A 10,000-nucleotide genomic window follows, 5' to 3' on the forward strand; every position below is an offset into this window, starting at 1 on the left:
CCACCCCCCCAACCCCGATGTCCACGCCCCTCACCCCTTATACCAGCGCCGGCACCCACCCCGGGCTCCACGAACAACTTCGATAACGGCCAAATGCAGATCTCACAAACAGCAGCGGCACCTCGAGATTCGCTAATTACTTCATTCATTAGAGGATGGAAAAATTTCATTAAAAAAAAGCACTTCAGAGGGAAAGCATTTTTCTGTGAAAAAGAGAGAGACTCGCTACCCAGAGATGCACATAAAAGTACGAACGTACATACATACATACAGAGAGAGAGAGAGAGAGAGAGAGAGAGAGAGAGAGAGAGAGAGAGAGAGAGAGAGAGAGAGAGAGAGAGTGTATGTTCAAACATACAATCAGACAGAACACACGGAGGATATTTATATTCGATTACACAAAACTTCCATACACACCAGCACATAAACCGAGGATCATTTACTTAAATTTCTCTATGGATTTCAACTTTCACCAGTAGTCTCTCTCTCTCTCTCTCCTCTATATATATATATATATATATATATATATATATATATATATATATATATATACATATATATATATATATATATATATATATATATATATATATATATATATATATGTATATATATATATATATATATATATATATATATATATATATATATATATATATATATATATATATATATATATATATATATTTACTGTATGCCGACGGCGTTTCGCAATATTTCATTGCAGTTGCAAGGTTGCAATAAAACAATATATTTTAATTATAATAAATGTTATTTTAATTATTTTAATTATAAAAAGCATTCTTTTATATAATATATATTTATGTATATATATACATATATAAATATATAGCTTGATAAATGGATAGATGCAGATCATACAGGATCACCGGGAAAAGTGAATAGATCATAAGTGTTCAGAAATTCTCAGGTTAGTTGCAATCCATATCAAGGCAGGGAGGGTAAAAACTTTCAGGGCAAACGGGTGGCTATCTAATCAGTAAGGAACTAAACTCAGTACAGTGCACAGGGATCCCTCCTTTCTAGCACAAGTAACCTCTCTGAATCGAGGCAAATGACAAACAAAGCTAAATCAATAGAAATACGCCATACCCTTTCTTACATTTTGATGACAGTTTTCACCGATTCAGAATTAAATTTATTTCCTATTCTAGGGCAGAAAATTTGTACCTTTTTATTTATCTTTCCTTGCTATTCCTTGACACAAATTGCAAATACCTTTCAGAACAGAAGTCTGTATTGCAAAACCTCAAATGGGGCACTATCAGGAAATAAGAAAACGTCAGATTATATTTTACGTCTAAATAACCTATCTTAATTTGGTGCCTTCCCAAAATGTCATCTCCAACACTAAAAAATTTATAGTTCAATATTGTTTCTATGCTTTTTAATTTATAGCCTTCCTTTCCCTTCTCTTGCTTTCAACGCTTTATTTATCAGCAATCTCTTTCTTTGTAATATTTCTTTTCAGAATCTTTATTGAGTCTGATTATCACCTTGGTACAGTTTCGATCACTTCTCCTATAACACTGAAACACTACACTGGGAGACAAATGTAAGCAAAGAAGCTGACTAGCATGAGGAAAGCAAAATAATGTAAATGGATGATTTACCATAGGAAGTGACACTGGATGCAAATCCTGAAATTTCCTTGAAAATAGGTAATGACACTCAAATGTAATATGAAACAAATTGCACAAAGTTCTACAACATTAGAGTACATTAGAGTAGAGAAAAAAGGACTTGACTATTTTCTTATAATGATAACCAACTGGGCTCTTATTGTAGCTGCAACAGTGGTTGCCTGTCAGGAGGGTGGGAGATTTTTATTGATTCGGTACTTTAGTACAATTCTGTGGGCGGAGTGATTCATGTGAAAGTGTCTAAGTTTATAAGGTGGATTATAAGAAGGAATCAACCTGCAAAACAAGGTGGCTCCTTTGATCAGGCAGGTATAGTATCTGTTTACTTTATAAAGAACAGTACTGCATCATATACTGTATTCTTAAATAGGAGATTAGACTGAAGAGGCTATTTCAGAATATCAAGGATAAAATAGGCAATATGGGGGTCAGAACTGGGTTTCCACTAACAAATCCGACACACTAGGCTATTATGGAGATCACTCTCACAAGCAAGACCATAGTTTCACAAGCCAAGACTTCAAAATCCTATATAAAGTAATAAACAACTGGATCTTTTCATTACAAAATCCCTTTGCATTAGGAGTATGAAACCAGAACTTGATGGTAATATACTGCCTACTCAGCTGTTAATTCAACAGCATCATGCCGACCTCAAATGTTACAGGTATTCCGTCACTGGTCTAGTTTCCATTTTCTTTTCTTTACGTTTACCACCATCAATCCATTAGAAAAAAATGAACATGCGTATTCAGTTTTTGTTGAGTGTACTATATTACTGTAAACCGATGATCTTTGTCATATTTCGTGCCCCTTACATGCTGTTATCTTTGTATATCTAAAATTTATTTATATGTATCTTCTACATATATATATATATATATATATATATATATATATATATATATATATATATATATATATATATATAAATGGATGCGTGTGTATGTTCCAGAATAACTCTGAAAAGCATAGAGCAATTTCAAACAAACTTGGTATACATATGACTTACTATTTGGAAGAGAATACTGTGGGATAAGACATCACTGGCACCAAAGGGGGGGGACATGTAAAAATAACAGAAAACGACAGGTGTCTAATCCATAGTTTTTGAGGTCGCTGAAATGAATAGTGACACTCCTGATGCCCTTTAAGTCCAAGATCAGCCCTGATAGGATGGGGGAGTGAGAAGGGGTGGGAAGGGGATGGCATGCAAAAATAACCAAAAACAACAGATATTAGTGTCTAATCCATAGTTATCGAGTTTGCTGAGATGAATAGTGACACTCCCAATGCCTTTTAAGTCCAAGTTCAGCCTCGATAGGAAGCGAGGGGTGAGAAGGGGTTGGAAGGGGATGACATGTAAAAATAACCGAAAAGGAGAGATATTAGTGTTTAATCCATAGTTTTCGAGGTCGCTGAGATGAACAATGACACTCCTGATGCCCTTTAAGTCCAAGTTCAGCCTCGATAGGAAGGGGGGGTGTGAGAAAGGGTGGGAAGGTGGTGACATGTAAAAATAACTGAAAACGACAGATATTAGTGTCTAATCCATAGTTCTTGAGGTCGCTGAATGAATGGTGACACTCTCGATGCCCTTTAAGTCCAAGTTCAGCCCCGATAGGAAGGGTAGTGAGAAGGGGTGGGAAGGGGATGACATACAAAAATAACCAAAAAGGACAGACATTAGTGTCTAATCCATAGTTTTCAAGTTTGCTGAGATGAATAGTGACACTCCTGATGCCCTTTAAGTCCAAGTTCAGCCCTGATAGGAAGTGGGTTGAGAAGGGGAGGGAAGGGGATGACATGTAAAAATAGCCGAAAAGGACAAATATTAGTGTCTAATCCATAGTTTATGAGGTGCTGAAATGAATAGTGACACTCCCAATGCCCTTTAAGTCCAAGTTCAGCCCTGATAGGAAAGAGGGGTGTGGGAAGGGGTGGGAAGGGGGTGAGATGTATAAATAACCGAAATGGACAGATATTAGAATCTAATCCATAGTTTTCAAGGTTGGTGAGATGAATAGTGACACCCCCGATGCCTTTTAAGTCCAAGTTCAGCACCAATAGGAATGGGGGGCGGGTGAGAAGGGGTGAAATATAAAATGTCAAAAATGCTAGCAATGCAACTAAAGCAACTATCTTAACAGATTTCTCTTTATTAAATATAGGAAGCCCTCTTGTTCCCACTAGGTGCAAAAATCGCAGTTTATAAAACAGAAGCAAGTGTATACACAACAAGTCATGTTTATTCATTTTTTGTATTCCCGTGTAAGAATTGATACATGGTTGTAGTGAAAAAGATTAAGCAAAACACTAAATACGAAGCCTGTATGCATAGCAGTTCATATTTTCATATTCATATCTTCACTGCCAGAACTTTGAAATTCTTTCCATTCCTCCATTTTCCCTATTCATTTAACCACTGATTTCTCCGCCAAAATAAAACAAAATATCAACAAGCGGGAAACAAAGACACAAATAAAAATACCCCCAAATTTCAATTCCTCTGTCGCGTGAGTCTGGCGCATAAGTCAAGAGTTTTATGTGATTCACGCGAATGTTCTCTACATCATGACCCTTTCTGAGAGATATATACTCTGCACATTTCCTTCAAAAGAAATAACTATATATATGAGGGGAGAGCTGCAATTTTCACCTGCAATAATTTTCTACAGAACATTTCTTATTCAACATTCATGTCCCCCCACAATGCAACAAATATTCCTGACATATTTCACTAGAAGGAAAGTCTGTTTGTGTGTGTATATATATATATAGGAAAAAAAGCACGCTTCTAGTTTCTGATTTGTTATTAATCTCCTGAAATCGTCGGTAATAGTAAATAAGGTTAGATGAGTAAAATCAGTTCAAAACAAAATGAGCAATAGAACAAAGGAATTCGAAAATGAAGAAATGGACATAAATTAATCTATAACATTATCCAATTCTTTCTATCCAGCATTTCCCTTTCTTTTCTCTGTCACTGACAGTTGACTGGTTTAACCTGGGTTTATAAAATCTCCGGAAGGAGAACGAGACGGACAAGGTGTCAGGGTAAAATCAGGCAAAGCGGCGCCATTATTCGTTCACGTGGCGATTCCAGCTGTCAAGCTAACTGACATTAACATCCTGCTTGAGCTCATAATGAAAAGATCTAAAAAAAAAAAAGCACAGGTCTACCCTATTCTACTAGGTATTTTATTAATTTTCTCTTTGACCCTAGATTATTTCCTTAATATATAATACATAACGAGAAAAAGGAGAGTTTTGAATTAGCATATCAATATATAAATGAATTAATTCATTATTATTTTTTCATTAAATTAAAAAAGAACAGAGAAACATTACAAAAACAAAATATAACTCGATTACATGAAAATAAAAAAAGCACAAACAATTAAGAGAAAAATGAATATGTTCAATTTTAAACATAATGAACAAAAAATCAAGAACAAGAGAGAGAGACAGAGAGAGAGAGAGAGAGAGAGAGAGAGAGAGAGAGAGATTGGCATCATGTGCAGTAAGGTCATCAAGAACACCGGGCCAGCAGCCCATCATGCCATCTGGCTTGGGGAAACAACAAAAAGTAACCTTTGTGTATGTACGTAAGCTTGAAAGGGCGTATTTAAGTTAGTGTATGTTTGCGAGAATGAGCGTGATATGTGCAAGTATGTGCGTGTGTACGACGCAACACTGACACACAGAAATGATGCATGACAGGAAAGTAAAACTATAAACACAAATACAAATATGTAATTAGATAAATAAACACAACGAAAGCTTTCTTGTTTCACAAGAATGCATATCTGTTAATATGTTCAAAATATGACTGACAGTGAAATGAATACTCAGAGAGAGAGAGAGAGAGAGAGAGAGAGAGAGAGAGAGAGAGAGAGAGAGAGAGAGAGAGATTTAGGTGGTGCTTACTGTCCCTTTGAACCACCCCTGGCATGGAGGCATTATAAGAGAGAAACTAGGGATAACGAGGATCCTTTAACCGAGTTACAGAACCAAGTAGGATCAAAGTAGGATCAGTGCAGTCAACAGGATATACATCCTTAGAGGTCTTGCTATTAGGAAATGGAAGGGGATGGGCGAGGTAAGGGAAGGGAAGAGATACGGGAGGGGAAGGAAGGAAAAGCAAGCTTGTACTAGGGGGAGAGAGAGATGAGATAGGAAGGGAAAAGATGAAGGGAAATTAGAATAAAAATAATGGAAGGTGGGACGTGGTTGGGAGTAGGGTGAGGATAAAAAAAATGGATCAAATATGATATAAAAAGGAGAGAGAGAGAGAGAGAGAGAGAGAGAGAGAGAGAGAGAGAGAGAGAGAGAGAGAGAGAGAGAGAAAGTGGTTGTACAGTGTTGTATCTTTGTTAAGAGAGTCATTGCAGTTTTGTCATTAACCTCATTTTGGCAGACTCATTGCAATAATGGATCGGAGTTTTAAAGTCCCTGGGAAACTTTGCGGGCCATTGGATAAAAGTTTAATTACGTCGCTTCTCGTAAATCGCAAATATGAGAGAAAATCGAGAGAGAGAGAGAGAGAGAGAGAGAGAGAGAGAGAGAGAGAGAGAGAGAGAGAGATTCTGTCAAATGAGGATGAGATATTACCAAGTGAAATAAAAAGAAAGGATGATATAACGGGCTATAATCTCAGCACAAGAGAAAAGGACACACACATACACACACACACACACATGTATATACACACATATATATATATATAAATATATATATATATATATAATATATGTATATGAATATATGAATATATGTATATATTATATATATATATATATATATATATATATATATATATATATATATATATATATATATATATGTAAATGAAATTTTTATCACACCGTGATTTATATACAATCATGAAGCTACAAATGTCGCAACATCAAATTCACGCTACCTCAGGAATGTCCCCGATGGGGAATTATCACCGAAGGGGAATTTATAAGTGATAAATGGACTGGTACTGCCGAGGTTGTGTATGTATATATATATATATATATATATATATATATATATATATATATATATATATATATATATATATATATATATATATATATATATCCAGTGACATCGTTCACCTTGGCAAAAAAATCCTGAAGGGAAAATACTGAATGATACTATTTCTCTGAGAATGCCGTAGGCAATTCCGCAAGTAAAGTAAAAAGAAAGTTCACCATACTTTCTTGATAAATGTATATTTTTCGATTTAAAAAATTTTCCAAAGTTATATTTGTCACGATACATTTTTATCTTTTCATATGTTATAAGACTGGCTTTTGCACATGGAAGATTTTAGTTTTCCCTCATCTTCCACTAATACCTCAAAGTTTAACTGAATTTGTTTTTAATTATTTCTTACCATGTTATTTTATAAAAATTAAATTGTCTTCTGTTCTCATTTCATCTGATGTTTCTCTTTTTAAAATCAGTTCTTTCTTCTTTTTCTTTACAATCCTTTTCAGTTTTACATCAGTAATATAAAAAAAAACCAATGAATTTTATAAACTATACTTCTCTTCACCTTACCTTGACAATCTGTTCAAGATACAAAGTGATGCTTTTAAGAGATTTTTTCTTTTACCACGCGATATAGCTGTCTGTTTTCATTATTGATGACAATTAAGCACAGCAGACAGCGTGGAATTAAAGATTTAGTGCTGCTTTCATTTAAGCAGACTTGATTATCATTTTTTTCCTAAGTATAACAATCATCCTAGAATAGGATACGAATATATTTTTCTGTGTTTTTTACTGAGCTTTCTGGACGTTTACTTCTATTTTTCAGAAGTTCCCCAACAACGAAATACACCCCCAGCGACAGAGACGCCTCTCTGGCCACTTCTTTCATGAAGTTTTATGCCGAGTGCATTAACTTAATTAAATTTCCGAAATGCAACTGCTACGTCCGAACGAGTTTTCACGTCTCTGAGCAACTCTCCTGCCGCTGGGAATAGCAGGGGAGGAGGAGGAGGAGGAGGAGGAGGAGGAGGACGAGGAGGAGGAGGAGGAGGAGGTGCGTAGTGGATCTTGGGGGCTTGGGTGGTGGGTGGGTAATGTGGGGAGGGGTAGAAGAGGGACGGATACCGTTTCACTGCCAGAAAAGATGTTATTGAATTTGTTCTCGGTGCATGTCCGCGTATACTGGTTTAAATTTATTCAGCCGTCGATACTGTGAATTTTCCTTCCCTATTTTGTCTTTTTCTATAATTTTGTCCAGATATACAAATGCTGCATATCAATTACAAACGCTATATATACAGTGTATGTATATATATATATATATATATATATATATATATATATATATATATATATATATATATATATATAAATATATAAATATATATATATATATATATATATATATATATATATATATATATATATATATATATATATATATATATATACATATATATATATATAAATATATCTTTTCTGCAATATTACTAAAGGGTCGAGCCCCCAGCCATATCATGATATTCACACCCTTCTGAGTGCCGAGAATGCTATATTTGTCCTTGATTGTCGGAAATCATGGTTTCCAAAGGAAATGATTCATAAGTATCCTTGGGAAAGATAAAAAGAGTTTGTTACATTAAAGTACTAATACAGAGTAGAGGTATATCTGGTCATTATGTGGCTGAAACAAACAGCAAGATAACATAGAAATTTAATTTGGAGAAGAAGGGGTGATTAAGAGAGACATGAGCGTATTGGCAGAACACAGCTAGAAGATGGGATAGCTAAAATATATAGCAGGATTGTTAGTAGTATGTGAGGGTAGGAAAAGGGGATGAAAATAGTAGGTGGTGGAATGGAGGAAACAAAAAAAAATTATTTAAGGTTCAAATGCATAACAGAGGTGAATATGTATATATTTACAGGTAGATGGGTAAGGTGGTCAAGAAGGAAGAAGCAAAGAGCAAGGAACAGAAATACTGGAGAGACGAGGGGGAGGATAATTCTCCTACAGGGGAGTAAGTGCAAGAGGAAGGGTTAATGAACGAACGTGCCAGAATAAAAAAAAAAAAAGGCGTAATGGATGGATGCTATCTAAGGAGAATGCAGACCTGGATTGACTGACCATTTCGAAAATTTTCCGAATGTAAAGGATAGACATTTTTTTTTGCTGGTGCTTTTGCTAAAAAAAAAGGGATGATTAAACCGGTTGAATAAACAATGCGAAGAGACATAAATCTGAACATTTACTTTAATGACATCAATATTCCTTGAAAACCCATAGGGGTCAGTTAATGGGCAAGGAAAGATAAGAAAATTTCATATCTGGTAAACAATGCATTCCTGTATAATAAAAAATACTAGTAATAGCAGTCCATCGGGGTTATGCTGGCTTTTGATATCAACTTCCTAAGTAAAATCAACTTTGTTCAATTAATTTCTATCACTTATAAGAAATGTTAAATGTGGCGTCATCTTGTTCATTCATTAATGTACTGTACAACGAACACCATGATTTACAACGCATTCACTGATTCTGACAAAATCAACCTAACTACTAAACTGTATATTTTCTACAAATTTAAAAGGATGTAAATAACATTCACAGTCATGACAGTATGCTCTTCGTTCCTATGCATCAAAATTCAGAAGGGAATAAGACTCTGATATCCATGAAATACTTCATGAAATTGTGGAACGGAAAATCAATCTCACCAGTGAGCAAAAAACATTTTTTTAAATTAAACACTAGAATATAATAAACTTCAAATACCCTGTTGATTAAATAATCATGCTTGTATACAGTGCATTCTGGTCCATTAATGATAAAATTATTAAAAAAACAAACCCCTCCCCTTGTACCAATGCTCGAAAAAGGTAAGATATACGTTCGAGGTAAAAATGCGTGCAGCTATATACTGAAGCCATCTTTCCATATAAGTTCAGACAAGAGGTTCAACACCAGTTAATTCTTTTTCATGCATAAAACCTCACCTGATCTAAAACCGCATATTGCATCTATGGTACAAATCTCCCATTAAAATTCTATGGTAAGTATGATGCACAAAATGTTAAACCTGTTGTCAGACCTATATGGAAAGAGCGGCTTTCGTATAGTTGCATACTTGTTACATATAGTTCAACTATTTTATTCGACGGATGCTATGCCCAAAACTAGCATCTGTTTGGGGATATCTGCCTGGCATTGTACGATTATATAGTCAATGAAGATACACCTAGCAAGCTTATCTACTATACATGTCTAGGAGCAAAAAAGACATGTTCTTTATTCTTCTGAATTGTGCATAGATAAATATTACATTAGAAAATGAATGTTTCGAAGA

The sequence above is a fragment of the Macrobrachium rosenbergii genome, chromosome 3 (genome assembly GCF_040412425.1).
Source record: "Macrobrachium rosenbergii isolate ZJJX-2024 chromosome 3, ASM4041242v1, whole genome shotgun sequence".
Lineage (NCBI taxonomy): Eukaryota > Metazoa > Arthropoda > Malacostraca > Decapoda > Palaemonidae > Macrobrachium > Macrobrachium rosenbergii.